This window comes from Sorex fumeus, unplaced genomic scaffold, assembly GCF_029834395.1.
Source record: "Sorex fumeus unplaced genomic scaffold, SorFum_2.1 ptg000075l, whole genome shotgun sequence".
NCBI classification, from domain to species: domain Eukaryota; kingdom Metazoa; phylum Chordata; class Mammalia; order Eulipotyphla; family Soricidae; genus Sorex; species Sorex fumeus.
In genome coordinates, this window is record NW_026606132.1 from 12,587,723 (window position 1) to 12,604,046 (window position 16,324).

At 42.2% G+C, this 16,324-nt stretch overlaps 1 pseudogene; it reads right to left on the reverse strand.

Moving 5' to 3' along the window:
- Window positions 1-15,941: 15,941 nt before the first annotated feature.
- Window positions 15,942-16,052, reverse strand: LOC130038457 (uncharacterized; annotated as a pseudogene).
- Between the last annotated feature and the right edge of the window lie 272 nt (window positions 16,053-16,324).

Here is a 16,324-nt window from a genome sequence, read left to right on the forward strand (position 1 = left end):
CTGGAGTAAGCCAGGAGCACCGCCAGTGCCAGGTGTGGCTCACGTCCTCCCAAATAAGCCAGATATTCTCAAAATTTTCCCTCTGTGTGTCTGTCTTTGGCTAGAAACACTCTGAGAGCTGCTAGCATCAGAGTTGCTCCTTTCTTATTAACTGAGTCACTGAACTGCACTTGCACTGGGTCAGAGAAAAGAGGGTACCGTATTGCTCCAACTACCCATGTAGAAAGGGTTTTGTTTTCCTGGATGATAGAAATATGTTTCAAATCTTTAATGAATTTGGGAGTCACTTGGATATAGATTGTCACTGGTATAACTTTGTGTGTGTGTGTGCTCGGGGGTGGAGGATGCCTGCTATTAGAGATCAATCCCAGAATCTCACACATCGAGACACAAGATTGGCCATTTGGCTACATTCCTTGCCTCTAAGAAAACTTCTTTTGGCTTTCTGGGTCACATGGGTGATGCTTAAGGGTTGCTCCTGGTTCTGCAGTCAGAAATTACTCCTGGGAGCACTCAGTAGACCATACGGGATTCCAGGGATTGAAACTGGGTCAGCCACATGCAAGACAAATGCCCTACCCGCTGTAGTATTGCTCCAGCCCTACTGAGAGAACTTTTGAAGCTGCCCCTAGGCATAGTTATTATAACCCAAGTGTTACAGAATGGTTTTTATATCATCGTAATAATTTGAGAAGGTATTTTTTTCAATTGAATCACCATGAGATACAGTTACAAAGCTTTCGTGTTTGAGTTTCAGTCATACAGTGATCGAACATCCATCCCTCCACCAGTGCATATTTTCCACCACCAATGTCCCCAGTATCCCCCCTTCCCAGACCTCCCCCTGCCTCTATGGCAGACAATTTCCCCCATTCTCTCTCTCTCCTTTTGACCATTATGGTTTGCAATATAGATACTGAAAGACCATCATGTTTGGTCCTTTATCTACATCTCCCATCCCGAGCGATCCCTCCAGCCATCATTGACTTAGTCATCCCTTCCCTATCTGGCTGCCTTGAAAAGTGTGTTAACTTAGTTTGAAATCCCAGACACTCCCGTGTAACTGTTTAATGCTGCTTTGTACGGTAAACAATATAACGTGGGGAGGTGGGCGGCTTCAAGGGAAGATCAAAGTAAGATCAGATCCTTCTTCCCTCAACAATTTGCCAATAAATGACTATGGGAAAAATTGAATAACCTCTAGTGGCCTCAGTTTTCAAAGCTGGCAACAACAACATTACCTCACTGGCTGCGGCGTCAGTGTAAAAAGAAAATGTAATCAATTATGTAAGAAGAGTTCTGGGCCTTTCCTCGAAAAGCGTCTCAGGACTAATGAATTTTATTCAGGAAAAGGGATCACTGTTCTGATTTTTCAAAAAGAGCAAACTTGCTTTGATTTAGAGAAAATAAACTAGAGTTCATCACCTTTCACTGAACATAATGTCCATTCTAGTCAGACCTGCGTACCTTGAAACATTCAAGTTGTTTTTTTTTCCACTTTGCCCAATGCATTAGAACATCTTCCCTTTCACACCGTCCCACCAATTTAAGTCAAGCACGTTGTTTGTCTGTAGCTCCAGTTTTTCCTGAAGTTGGTCTTTCCCTTGTTCCTAAAACCATCTGGGCTGACCGAGAACTAATGAGGCCAAGGTCAGGACGGGGCCTCATGGGGCGCAGTTAGCTCTGCTGCCTTCTCTGGGCCTCCCCACTTCCCTCATGCTACCAGCTGGCTTTCGATCATGTGTTTGCCTCAGGGAGGGGGTGTGGAATGGGGGGCTATGTGGCTGTGGACCCATAGTGTGGCTGGAAGCCTGGGTATTTGTCTGAAAAGGGCACACATGAAAACCAACCCCCAAATCCACTGGGCCTTGAAGACAAGGGGCTCAGCACAGATGGTCATCTAATAGCACCCATTACCACACAGAATAATTCTTTTCTTTCTAATTTACCCCCTTTTCCTGAGTGACAGTCACTTTCTGTCACTGGCACATGCCTGGACCTTGGGGCCACATAACTGATACCTGCTGTTGTCAGCCAGTGCAGTGGCAAGAACCTTTTGTGAAGCTCGCAACCAAGGTTAAACGTTGGGAGGAAGCTCTTGTTAGTTGCATTCCCTCTCTGTTGCTATGATACATTTGATGCATTGACGACAGGGCATGAGCAAGAAAAATTAAAAAAAAAACCTCGGAGATGCAAGGTGGAAATGGTGTTTTATGTGGGGGTTGATTCCTCTTTTGTTTCATGGATGTCTTTTAAAGGGCATTTGCTAACCCATAACACCTGTATCACAGAGAAGCACCTGCTTTGCTATTTGGGTTGTAAAAACAAAATTATCAACCCAAGTCCCCAGTAGAGACAGTTTGTGTAAGATTTAAAAAAAATTTTTTTTATTCATTAGTATCAGAACAGGAATGAAACCAATTTAATTCTTTTCAAAATACAATAGAAATTGTGCTCAGATGTCCTCTTGAGTGTGTGGAGAATATGTGGGTTCGACTTCTTTTGGAGTCAGGGTAGGATTTCAAGGCAGTTCTGGCAGCATGAGATATTCAAAGGGAAAAACTCCATTTTGTATGAATAAAACGCTACACAGCTCAGGCTACAAAGAAGTGCCCGAGTGAAGGGCTAAGAACGTTTGTAGGTGGAGCTTTCTGTAATGGAAAATTTACAACATGTAAGAAACTAGATTAATACAGTGAACTGCTGGGGCTAATTGCCCATTTTTTATCGTCACTCCGGTTTCAGCTCTACCTCTTCTTATGCCTCTTCCTCATTATTTGGAAGCAAACTCAAGGTATCTCATTTTGGAGAGATGATTGTTCAGAGGATAAGGTACTTGCTTTGCATGCTCCCTCTCTGATCGCCGGAGCACAGCCGGGAGTGATCTCTGAGCACAGTTCTAGGAGTAAGCCCTGAGCAATGCCGGGTGAGGCCCGCACATCCAAAACAAAAGGGAAGATAATTCATTTCATCCATCAATACTTAAATGGCATCACTGCAGTATAAAGATTTTAAGAATATCGTATAGGGATTTGGAAATTGGTAGAAAATCCCTTGATGGGAGATAAAACTCTAGTAGTCGTGGCTCGCCTGCTATTCTTTCTTTCTTTTTTTTTTGTCTCTTACAAACTTAAAACCTTGAGAACTGACTGGGGAGGCTAGAAAGGAACGGGATGTTTGGGAGCACTCGGATGATTGTCAGCAGATAAGCATATTACACTGAGCCGGAGGTGGTGATATCACGTGGTTACACCGATCTGTCCAATACCTGGTAGCTGAGTATTGGAAAGAAGAGTTGGAGAGATGATAAGAAGGCCAGCTCATCCAAGGTACTGTTCTGAGATTTGAACATGTTGCTCTTTTGCTTGATTTTTTTTAAAGTATTCCATTATTGTTAATTGTTGCATACTTTCTTTTCCTAATGTTTGAAACTTTCCTTAATGATCATGATTTATGAAGTTGTTCGGAATATAATTGTTTCAGGTATTCGATGTTCCAACACAAATCCCACCTCCAGTGTGATCTTCCCTCTATCAGTATCCCCAGTTTCCTACCCAATCCCCAAGCCGCCCCCCTCAACAGGCACAAACTGTTTTATTTTATATTGCTTGTTCCAATATACATCTCGTTAAGGTGTTCCTAAAGTCATTGCCTGAGGATTTACTGAGCTGTTAGATACTAATTGAGCCTTTGCGTTATTGTTTTCATTCACGGAGCTTAGTGGTCTTCTACACGACTTTCCTATCTTAAGTTGCTGTGTTCCTACTGGGATATTAGTACTTTGGAGATGCCTTGTGACCACATATACGGTCACAAGCTCCATGAGCTGTGGAACTGGGATGATTCTTCGACTTAGTCATGATGCTGGACTGTTTATATGCCAGAGGAAGTTGGGTGTGGGTGAGGCACTGGGCCTTCAGGCAGGGCTGGTACTCAGCCCATCCCCAGAGTCTCCAGAGATCTCAGCCCAAGGACTTGGTCTACCTGGGATGGCTAGCAGTGGCATCTTTCCCTATATTCCTGTAAAAGCCACATCACCTATGAAGTTCCGAGGTTATCTCATAAAATAATCTCTTAGGCCCACAGAAGCCTGAGGGCAGGACCAGGATACTAAGGCATTTAGCCTAACTCCAGTGCCATTGGAATCACTATGTTAATTGGGTTAATGGTCAAGGTTTTTTGTTTGGGTTTCATTTGGTCTGGTTTTTGGCCTTCCAGATGTTTCTTTCGTTTTTTTAAAAATTGAGATACTGAGATTGACGGTGTTGTTAATGATGGCTTCCTGTGTACATAGTCCTGATATGATATCCCTCAGTACTGTGCTCATCTCCCTTCCTCCAGGACCTCAAAACCCCTTTTAAACCCCTCCCCACCACAAACCCAGTTTTTCGAGTCAGTCCCCTCATTGTGTTACCTTTGGCCCTTGGTTGCCACTTTGCTGTAGTTATTTTAATCCTACATGTGAGAGGTCATTCTGTATTTGTTCCTTTCCTTCTGAATGACTCCACTCAGCATGGTATCCTCTAGTTCCATGTTGCAGCAAATTGCATGATTTTATTCTCTCTTAGAGCTGTATAGTATTCCGTTGGGTATATATCCTACAACTTCTTCATCCATCCACCCATAATTAGTCATTTGGGTTGTTCCTGTATCTGAGTATTGTACTTAGTGCTCTGATGAATATTAGCGGTGCATATATCCTTTCAAGCTAATATTTTTGTGTTTGGGGGGTAGATATCAAGAAGTGGTATTGCTCGGTCATATGAGAGTTCTGCTGCTATTTCCATTAAGGCTGAACCAGATGACATTCCCACCAGGAGGGTTCCTTTCTCAGCACAACTTTGCCAACACAGGCTGCTTCTAGATTTTTGATCTGTGCCATTCTCATTGTTGTGAGACGGATGACAGCTTAATCTTGTTTTGGCTTGATTTTCCTAATCCTGAGTGATGATGAGCACTTGTTCATATGCCTGTTGGCCATCTGTATGTCTTTTTGGGGAAAAGTGTTTCTCTCTTCTCCCTATTTGTGAATGTGGTCCTTGGATTTTTTTGTTGCTGAGTTTTCTGAGTGTTTCATAGCTCTTGGAGCTCAGTCTTTTATTTGATTTATTGTTTACAAATATTTTCTGCCCTTCAGTATGGTGGTATATTTTTATCATAGCTTGAGTTTCTTTTTCTGTACAGAAGTTTTTTGAATTTGATGTAGTCCCCCTTCTTTATTTTTGGTTTTGGTGTCTACTTCTGTGGCCCTCTCACTGAAGAGTCCTCCGTGGTCAGCTTCGCAAACAGTTCCACTAATGATTGCTTCTGTGTATTTTATGGATTCTGGTCTAAGGTGGCAGGGGTGGGGGGTGGGGAAGTGGTAGTGTTAGCGGGTATGTGTGTGTGTGTGTGCGTCCCCAGTGACTCTTGGTCATCCAGGCTGGTGGTTCAATGAGAGGGCCTGGTGATGTGCTGCACAGGCTTTGCAGTGCTGGAGATCACCTGGGTCTCCCGAGTGGTACTGGGGAGGGAGGGCTCCAGGGCTGTATTCTTGTGATGCAGTGATGCTTGGGGAACCATGTGGTGCTTGGAACCAAGGGACACTGTGCCTTACCCTGCATGCTCTCTCCAGCCCCAAGTGTAGCTGTTCCAATATTTTTATTTTGAGCAGTAGCATCTAGAAAATGTTCACTTATAAATTCATGGACGTGAAGCCTTATCCAAACCTTAGCTAAAGCTCACGTTTGCTGAGTGCTTATCATTCATTTGTTCCCTCACTCCCTCGGGACTCTTTGGCTTCTAAGTAACACAGCCAGCTCCAGCAGAAAGGTGGTATTTGTTCTATAGACCAGACCTGGTACATGATATAACAGACACATGCGCTTCTCCTTGGCTGCCTGAAGCTTTTCTTGCTCTATTGTTTAGCCCATGAGGGATATTAGAGGGTCCTTGGCCCTTCAGAGACCAGAGATGTTTGAGGAACACAAGAAAAAGCATGCATATAGGCTTCAGGAATAACTGGGACCAGACACTGGGTTAGTGGTCAGGACTTTTCTATGTTTTGCTGCTTCTTATTTTGAATTTTTAAAAAAAATGAATGCTCTGAGATACACAGTTATAAAGTTGTTCATGATTGGGTTTCAGCCATACTTTGTTTCAACACCCATCTCTTCACTAGCATACATTTCCCACCACCAATGTCCTCCCTGCCCCCGTAGCCTATCTCTATAGCAGACCGACCTCTCTCTCTCTCTCTCTCTCTCTCTCTCTCTCTCTCTCTCTCTCTCTCTCTCTCTCTCTCTCTCTCTCCCTGTTGGGCATTGTGGTTTGCAATACAGATACCAAAATGTTATCATATATCCCTTTATCTACTTTCAACACAGTTCTTGTCCAGGGTGATCATTCATTTCCAACTATTATTATCATACTGGTTCCTTCTCTATCCTAGCTGCCCTTTGTCCCCACACACACACCTGTGGCAAATTTCCAACCGTGGACCAATCTTCCTGCCCCCCATTTTCCCTGGCCTTGGATATTAGTCTCACCTTTTATTGTTTTCTTGCCTTTGTCTCTCTGGATGTCAGTCAGTTTAAATCTCCCTTTATCTGTATCCCAAACTGCACAACAGCAGAAGACTCACTCTTGCCTTGCCCTGGTATTTGTATCAGAGGCTCAGCTACCCAGAATGAAAATAATTTTTTTCATCTCAATGCCAAATTCCTGGACAGTTGTCCATGATGAGTCACTCGCTTGTGCTCAGGAAGTAGCTCACTTTGGACAAACACACCTGCCAGTAACTAGCTCTATTACCAGTTGGCTTGTGGAGAATGGAGCCAAACCCAAGAATGGTAGGGAGAGAAGAGGCTAAGAAGACAATCCAATCCAGCATTTCATATGCCTCCCTTGCACACTCACCAGGATATTCCAAGGGGACTACAGGTGAAAATCATTGAAACAGGGGGAGCAGGACACCCTGCTCGAGTCTTGGTGCCAACTAGCAGGCCAAGGGAACTGCAGGAAGGAAACAAGCTCAGAAGGGAACCACAATTGGGAAGAGGTTGAGAAACATATCTCTAACCTATATTCAATGAAGAAAGTGGTAATGGACACTTTGGCAGTACATGAAAATTACATGTGTTCAGGTTTCTTATATCTTTTTCTGAGGTAAATGTCAAGTTAAAGGCAGTGTTGTTGACGTATATGTCATTTGTCCTCTGACACAGGCAGGGCCATGATTCCATGACATATATGTTGTAGTATCTGATTCTACATAGAAACAATATCAGTTGGATTGTCAAAAGAAATATGCTCACTGAGTACCTTCCATATGCGGTTGGAATTTCCTTTGGTATTATTTCATGTGCCTCTGCATTCCTAAATAGGAGAGAAAAAGGAAAAAAATATTTTTGCATTTTTGGACTGCATCTGACTATGTACAGGGCATACTCCTGAGTCTGCACTCAGAATCACTCCTGGTGGTGCTCAAAGGACCTGTATGTAATGGCCAGATCAAACTCGAGTTGATGGCATGCATGGGAAAATCCTAACCCACTGTTCTATCTCTTTGGCCCTGGAAATTCATAAGGCTTATGCCGCACCAAGTTCTTGAGATGAGGAACTTACTGTTTGCTTTCTACAATTAGGCAGAGACTATCTATAAATGACACATGTATTAGCCCTGTAGCCCTGATAATAGCCCTTTCAAAATAATAAGATCTATAGGAATCACTAAGTCAATGATGGTTGGAGGGATCGCTCCGAATGGGAGATGTGTGCTGAAAGTAGACAAAGGACCAAACATGATGGCTTTTCAGTGTCTGTATTGCAAACCATAATGCCCAAAAGTAGAGAGAGAGAGAGTAAGAGGAAAACTGTCTGCAATAGAGGTAGGGGAGAGATATGATGGGTGGGGGGATACTGGGGATGTTGGTGGCGGGAAATGTACTCTGGTGGAGGGTGGGTGTTTGATCACTGTATGAGTGAAAGTCAAACATGAAAGTTTGGTAACTGTAGCTCACAGTGATTCAATAAAAATAAATAAAATATATAAACTATATAAATATATATACAAAAGAAAATAAGATCCCAGCTCCAAATTCTATTGACATCTGATTTATTAAAATCATGCAATACATACTGTGTTCTTGTAATGGGCACCTTCCATTAGCATCAACTAACATGATGTCATAGTGCCTCCTAAATAATACTGCACCATCCACGTTGCCAATAACTGTGTTGCTGAAACTGTCACCTCCCAGGTGAGGTGATTTTTCAGCCATTTAAACCGTTTCCCACGTGGTGAAGGAGAGGCAAGCGGTTATAACAACATGTCCATGAAACTCACATGAGCATCAATGGCCTCAAATATTTGGCCGGTGGGATCCAGTGGCAGTTAAGAAGATGCTAACTACCTCAAACTGAACAGGCTGTCTGTGTTTCGTGTTCCCTCTTGGGAATGAGACATCATTTTTTCACAAGAGGGGGAGGATCAACTCCTCAGGAAGGATCTCTGTGCAGAAAGAGCTGACTTTCTAGTTTAGACTCATGAAAAGTCATTGAAGAGATGCATGTAAATAAGGGTTGCGGGGTCAGTCCTTCAGTCTTAAAGGCAGAATGATGCTTAACATTCCAGACCATGGCCTTCTGCAAACCACCAGAAGGCTCTTCAAAGGCCACCTCTGCCCTGTTCCCACCCTCTTCTCACAAGGTGGAAATTCCATTTGAGTTCTTTAATACGAACGCTCAGGACCATTTTCCTCTTGCTTACTACGTACAAATCACTTCCATGTGCATTTTTCTCGTGGATTAGCAGCAACCGTGTCACAAGGATGACTGTTCCGTGCAAGAGAAAAAAAAAAGGAGTCTGTCCACGATTACAACATCCACAGTGAAAGCCAGGTTTGGGGCTCCAAATTCTGTTCTCTCCCAAATGCAACACACATTTCTCCTCTCACGAGTCTGCATTGTTGGAATAATCTCAAGCCCAAAGAATATGATGCCTTCTCGTCTCAAGAGAACCAGACAGAAGATTTAAGCACAGTTGTGCACAGCAAGAATAAAGGAGTTGATATTCACAGTTCAAAGTTTAATTTAGTAAACGAGTGACCACAGTAAATGACACATTAAGATTCCTTAGTTACATCAAAAAACAGACTTGGGGGCTTTAAGGAGAGACTTGCAGGGGGGGAAAAAGCCTATCCAGATAAGATGTTTGAAGACCTTTATTAGTATTTACTTACCCTAGCTAATCTTCCTGTTCTCTCTCCCCCGCCCAAAAAAAAAAAAAGTAAAAAGAAAAGAAAAGGTGGGAAGGACAATTATTAGGAAAACTTTTTAAAGGCAGAATTTTATACAGATTCATCCAGAGAGCAGTCTCCATGGCTGGCTTTGGGGAGTCCTTTTTGAAAAATGAGCTTCTATTTTGTGATTTGAGAATACCACTTTTTACACAAAAATCCCTGAGCACATGGCTAGGTGGAGGAGGAGGAGAAATGAATAGTTTAGAAACCTTTTCTTCCTGGATTATGTTTGTATTTCCCAGTTATTCTCTGCTTTGGTGATCTGCTGCAAAGGTATCGCTCATCTGATTTGTAATAATGAGTGGGAGAACATTAGAGGCTCGTAACTATTTTAACTCTTCCCTGACCAATTCCTTACTAGACACACTGACAAACCCATAGTCAGGACATGTGGTTGAACTGCTCTCAATTTCTTCAATGTTGCATGTAAATACGGACCTCACTGCATACCCCCTCCCCCCCGCCCCAACACACACCACTCAGGAAAGCAAGTCCTTGGTGCTTGCACAGTTAGAATTTTTCACGTGGAAAGCCAAATGAAAGAGGACTGGACTTTTGTTTTCGTTTTTAAAGTTTTTATTAAAGCACTGTGATTTAGAAAATTGTTCACAGTATCGTTGTTTCAAGCATTTAATTTCCACATCTCCAGTGTGACCTTCCCTCCACCAATGTCCCCAGTTTCCCTTCCAGCCTACCCCCTGAGGCATATAACACATTCACTTTATATTGATTGCTCGAACAAAACTTAAAGAAATGGCAAATAGAATGATCAGAAAATAAATTAGTAGAGGTAATTTGTGATTGCTATGTGATTTTAATCTGGGTAAATAAGGAAATTAGAATGTAACTAGATTAATACAATAGGATCCAATGCCTGTTATCATAAGTAAGTTTTCATCTCTGGAATCTAAAATACATTGCATTGCATTTTATTGTGTACTTGGATTGCATTATAGTAATTGTCCTGTCAACCTGTCATTAATAGCGCTTTTTAAAAATTCTGTGCTAATATAATTTGGAATTTTCATGAAATAGATAAGACCTACAGATGTAAAATTTGTTTTCTCCTACATTTTATTTAAGCACTGTGGTCTACAAAATTGTTCCTGCTGATTTATTACAGTCATTCAATATTCCAACACCAATCTCACCACCATGTCACCTTCTCTCTGCTATTGTCTCCAATTTTCCCAAGGACTGGGATTTTAATGGGTGATATTTGTTGCAGTTCTTGGCCGGTTAGTGGCCTCTTGTATGTGAAGCCGAGTGAATCTTTTGCTGGAGACATTCTCAGTTGAACCAAACACTAGGATCTTCTTTCTTGCCCTCTCTCCCAGTCACCTGGAACCGAACATTTCCCTTTGTTGTATCTTATCTTGGAACAAGGAAATGCCACCAGCTGCAGGTAAATATGACCTTTGTGAACTGGCAGAGACCTTCCTCAATGGGATGGCTTGAAGCTCTGGTTTCCGACATGTGATTTATTTCAAAGTAGTAGTAGTCAGTCTGAGTTTACACTTAGCCCTGGATTTGTTGGTCCTTGCTCGTGGTTTGTTGATGAAGTTCTACCCACTGCTAGCAAAAGCCACATGTCTTGCTTGCCTTTATAGGAAGTTCGTCAAAAATTTTAAAAACAGGGAGTCCCTCCCCTAACATCTAGAACAGGAATTAGTTGTGTTTGTGATGGCAAACAGCGGTATTGATGGCTAAATTGATATCTCCTCTGTGAAATCCACATTTTTAGAAAGTTCTGAAGAGAGATGATTAGTTGCACAAAAGTAGGACTGCCAGATAACACGCAGACTCTTCAGTGAAAATTGCATTTCAAATCATGAATTTAAGTCCCGCCCACGTAATATTCGGGACACAAACATCAGACATTTGCTTTTTATCTGCAAGACAGATTTCACCACGCAAGTCGTATTTTGATTTGTGCAGGCTGGCAAAGCCTAGGACATAACACCTCTTTCTCCATCATATGAATCCATTAGATCAGATAGCAGGCATTCTTAACGCACGGCGCAATTGAAAGCAGCCTGTTAATAATGAGCAACCGACTGGAAAGGAGTAGGTTGCAGCAGAATCTCTATTAGTTCGTCTATTTCGCAAATAATGTCAGGATTGTGCATAACGAAGTGCGGGCTTTTATTCATTCTCTGGGTCTGATGATTCCATATTGTAATTAAGCATACAGTAGCAGAGGGGATGTGAGCCGAGTGTGTTCTTCAGCTGTGATCTCGAATCAGGCAGCAATTAGGAAGAATTACCAGGGCTTTACTAGGCTTCATGTTTGTTCTTTGGCTGCTCCTAGGCAAGACAGTAGCTCTGTACAGGGGCTTCATTCTGAGTCTGCCGTATAGTTTCAGCCAGGAGCCAAAACACGCTTCATTTTTCTTGAACTGCTTTGAAGGTAAAGATGAATTATTTTCTAAATGGAGGTTCTGTGATACTGTGCTTTAGCGTCCTGTTAATATTAATGTTTCTGCAACACCGTGTTGCTTTGTCCCACCTACCAGCAGACTGCCAGAGTCCCCTCACACTGTCCCTAGCTGCCCTCTTACCTCCCACTCCAAGCAAACTCACTTCTATAGGTCTAGTATCACTGGCCTTTGAAATATTCCCTTACTCTGTGCTGTAAAGATTTATAAGATTATTGCATGAGAGGCGCGATTCATAATAAAAGCAGCAGCGGGAGGGGAGGAATGGGAGCAGCAGGAATAATAATAATTGTGTTGTTGTTAGTTGAAGGTTGACGACTAAGGCCCAGGCAGAGATGTCTGACTTCCGGTTGGACTCTGGCTGTTACAGCATCCACTGATTGTTCTAGAAGACGGTTCTGCTGTCTTGTGTGTGTACATATATAAATATATACATATATATGGGTGTATGTACATATATATGTATATATATATATACACACACATGGCAGAGACTGGCAAGTTACCTGTGGTGTATTTGATATGCCAAAAACAGTAACAATATCAAGTCTCATTCCCCTGACCCTGAAAGAGCCTCCAATATGGCAAATTTGGGAAAGACGAGTAAGGCGAGGCTGCTAAAATCTCAGGGCTGGGATGAATGGAGACGTTACTGGTGCCTGCTCGAGTAAATTGGTGAACAGTGGGATGACAGTGATACAGTGATACAGTATATAGCACTGTAGCACTGTCCTCCCATTGTTTATCTATTTGCTCAAGCGGGCACCAGTAACGTCTCACAAATAGTGAGACTTGTTGCTGTTTTTGGCATATTGAATATGTCACGGGTAGCTTGCCAGGCTTTGCTGTGCAGGGGAGATACTCTCGGTAGCTTGCCGGGCTCTTCGAGAGGGGCCGAGGAATCGAATCTGGGTCAGCTGAATGCCAGGCCAACACCCTACACGCTGTGCTATAACTCAAGTCTATATATATATATATATGTATATATATATATATATATATATATATATATATATACACACACACATCTATACACACACACACACACAAGTCACACTGGTGAGAGAGCCCAGATAATTCAAGAGGCCTAAGATAATTCAAGAGGCCTAAGTTCATGTATTTTTCTTTTATTGTTTTTATCGTTACAATCATTATCACCATCAATAATATAAGAATTCACTATGTGGCATGCTTTGCACTTAAAAAATTTGATTTAGTGACTGTGAAATTATAAAATTATTCTTGTTTGGGTTTCAGGCATACAGCGTTTCAACACTGTTCCCTCCAACAATACACCTGCCCCTCCCCCTCATTTGCTTCTTTCCCACCAGTCTGCTTTTCCTATGCTATTTTTAATAGAAAATTATGGTTTTACAATTGGCACATGATATGACATAAGTTTAGGGATACAGCTTCACACCTCTTTATGCATTTACATTTCACCAGCCACTCAAAGTTCCAGGGCCATCCCAGAACCAGATTCATCCCCTCACCCTTTCCTTTTGTTTACCTTCTCCTGACTATCAGAGTTTTCAGAGTCTGAGAGAACTTTTTCTGTGCCTGAGGGCGCTGTGCTCTTAAAACTTTTTTTCTCATGCACTCCTTATCATTTGGCTTTATTATTTGCCTCCTTCTCAAGATCTTTAGCTCTGAGGGGTCAACAAACTGGTTCAGAGTTACTTGGCACATCTCATTCTAGAATTCTAACCTAAGTAAATTCCTAGGTATTCTGCTGAATTCCTTCTTTTTTGGGGGGGAGGTCACACCCAGCGATGCACAGGGGTTACTCCTGGTTCATGCACTCAGGAATCACTCGTGGTGCTGCTCGGGGGACCATATGGGATGCTGGGAATTGAACCCGGGTCGGCCGTGTGCAAGGCAAACACCCTACCCTCTGTGCTGTTTCTCCAGCTCCTGCATTCCTTCTTAAATGCCTAAACTCCACACAAGAATTATCTTAATTTTAACTTTTTTTTGTAGCATTTTCACCTTTTTTTTTTCGTAACAAACAATACAAAATAAATTATTTCAGTTCTGCTTTGGGGCAGGGGTTGGGGTTCAGGATGGAAACATACGAAATATGGTGGTGGGAAGGTGTAATGATGGTGGGATTGGTATTTGAATATTAAATGTAATCAAATATTGTGAACTACTTTATAAAATTTAAAACAAATTTAAAAAGAAATAACTTAATTTTAATTATGGGTCCTCTTTTCATAGGTGATGGAAATATCTAGTATGGGTTGGTGATGGAAAGGTCTGCCTTGGATTTTCTGAGTTCCTTTATAGTCCAATATTCATGTCTAGACTTTAAGAACCAAGCAACTATTACAAGGGAATTCATCTTGGCAGTTTTATTTTTTCCCATTATTTTCGACTTCATTCCAGAAAGGAAGTAAGGCAGTGTGCTAATGTTTGTGCTTATTTTCTGTTATGATTCCACTTTTTAAAATTTTTAAAAAATTTTTATTAGTGAGACACCATGAGGTACAGTTGTAGACTTATAAATTTTTGTGCTTGGGTTTCAGTTATACAATGATCAAATACCCATCCCTCCATCAGTGCCCATTCTCCACCTCCAGTGCTCCCAGTATCCCTCCCACCCACCCCCATCCCACCCTGCCTCTGTGGCAGGGCATTCCCTTTTGTTCTCTCTCTCCTTTTGGGTGTTGTGGTTTGCAAAACAGGCATTGAGTGGCAATCATGCTCGGTCCATAATCTACTTTCAGCATGCTTCTCCCATCCTGGGAGGATCCTCCCAACACCCTTTATTTGGTGCTCCCTTCTCTATCTGAGCTCCCTTTTCCCCTAGCATGTGTGGCTGGCCTCCAAGCCATGGAGTAAAATTCCTGGCACTAATCTCGGCCATTCTTGGGTGTTAGTCTCCTATTTTGTTACTTTATGTTCCCCAGTTGAATGCAATCTTTCTATGTCTGTCCCTTTCTTTCTGACTCATTTCGCTTAGCATGATATGATTCCACTTTTGACTTCGCAGAGATGTCTGGGTTGTTCAGCAATCACGTTTAGAGCCTCTCTGTTAGCACTCAAGCCCTTCGTTTGGCAAACTCACCTGGTCTGGAAGAGAAAGGTAAAACAGAATTACCACAGTCATCCTGGAAATAATCCAGTGATTAGGTCTGTTCTAATACAATCTGAAACAAGAAGGAAAACGGCTTTCCTGATTTCATTTCCACCCATCTCTGCTCCAGTTTGTAAGGAATCCGGAGTTTGATCTTTTCCTTGGCAGGGGCTGCATCTCTTCTGTTTGCTGTTTGACTTGTGAGCTCAGCCTTGGCCCCTCTGGGCTTTCCTCCCTTCAAGCCTGAACTGGCAGCACTTTCTCAGCTGTCCCCTTTGTCACCTGATCTAGGATAAAAAGCAACTGTGAACTTTTGGCGCCTGCACCTTGCAATCCCGCATCCGATGGACTGCCCTTAGGTAGGAAGACGAGCCTCATGATGGATAATTTCCCTTCACCAGATGGCCTTCCCCCTTATGTTGCATTCAAGGGATGCTGGCCCCTGGCTTACCTGTTCAGTCTGGTGACATTCCACAGAGTTAGATGGATTCTAATTTTCTGAATGAGGAAATTGACTGAGGTGGAGCAAAGGGGCTTGCTGTAGGAAACATCCCAAGCTCATTAGTGACTGAGGCAGAACTCGAACCTGGCTCTTCTGATTCCTAACCTAAGCACCTCGCTCTAATTGTGTGCAGCATTAATTCCATCTGGGTCCTCACTGTCTCCTCTTTGGTCTACAAACAGGTTCTGCAGAGCGTGATGGCCACCTAGTAACTGTATTGCAAACCATAACACCCCAAAGGAGAGAAAGAGAGTAAAAGGGAATGTGTCTGTTACAGAGGTGAGGGTAGGGGGGTGGGGGGACGGGAGGTGGTGGGAGGGATACTGGGAATATTGGTGGTGGAGAATGGGCACTGGTGGAGGGATGGGTACTCAATCATTGTATGACTGAAACGTAATAACAAAAATTTATAAGTGAGAAAAAAATTAAAAATTAAAAAAAAGCTCTGATGGCAGTTACCAAGAGTGGATGCAAGCTCAGTGAGAGTAGTGAAATAATGATGTAATCTTTCTACTCCCTCATATCTAAAGGGAAATTTGCTGTACACAGAAATTTGAAACACATGTTAGAAAAACTGTCTCCCCATCAAAACAAAGAAATGAATGGTTTGCTATTATTTCTAGTTTTTTTTTTTTACTTGATGTCAGATGGATAATGTGCCAATTGCCAAGTGCATAACAAGATTTAAAGGACGCACAAGTCACACAAATGTGTGAACACACAATCATCATGCTTATGAACTAAAAAAGGATCCAGTTTATAAAAGAGTGCTTTGGGGCATTATTTGAAGGAAAACACTAGAAAACTATTCATGGACTGACAGTTATAACCAGGTAGTAGCGATGCAGGAGATGGATTTTAAGTGGGCAACTATAATAACTTAATCACCTCTGTTGATTGAGAAAGAGGAAGGTATCTTTTTCTTTTTATTTTTTAATGATTAAGAAGAGAGTTTAATTTCCCATTCTTCCATAGGTAGGAATCTTTCCTTGTGTGAATACAATTTAGTTTCCATATCATATGG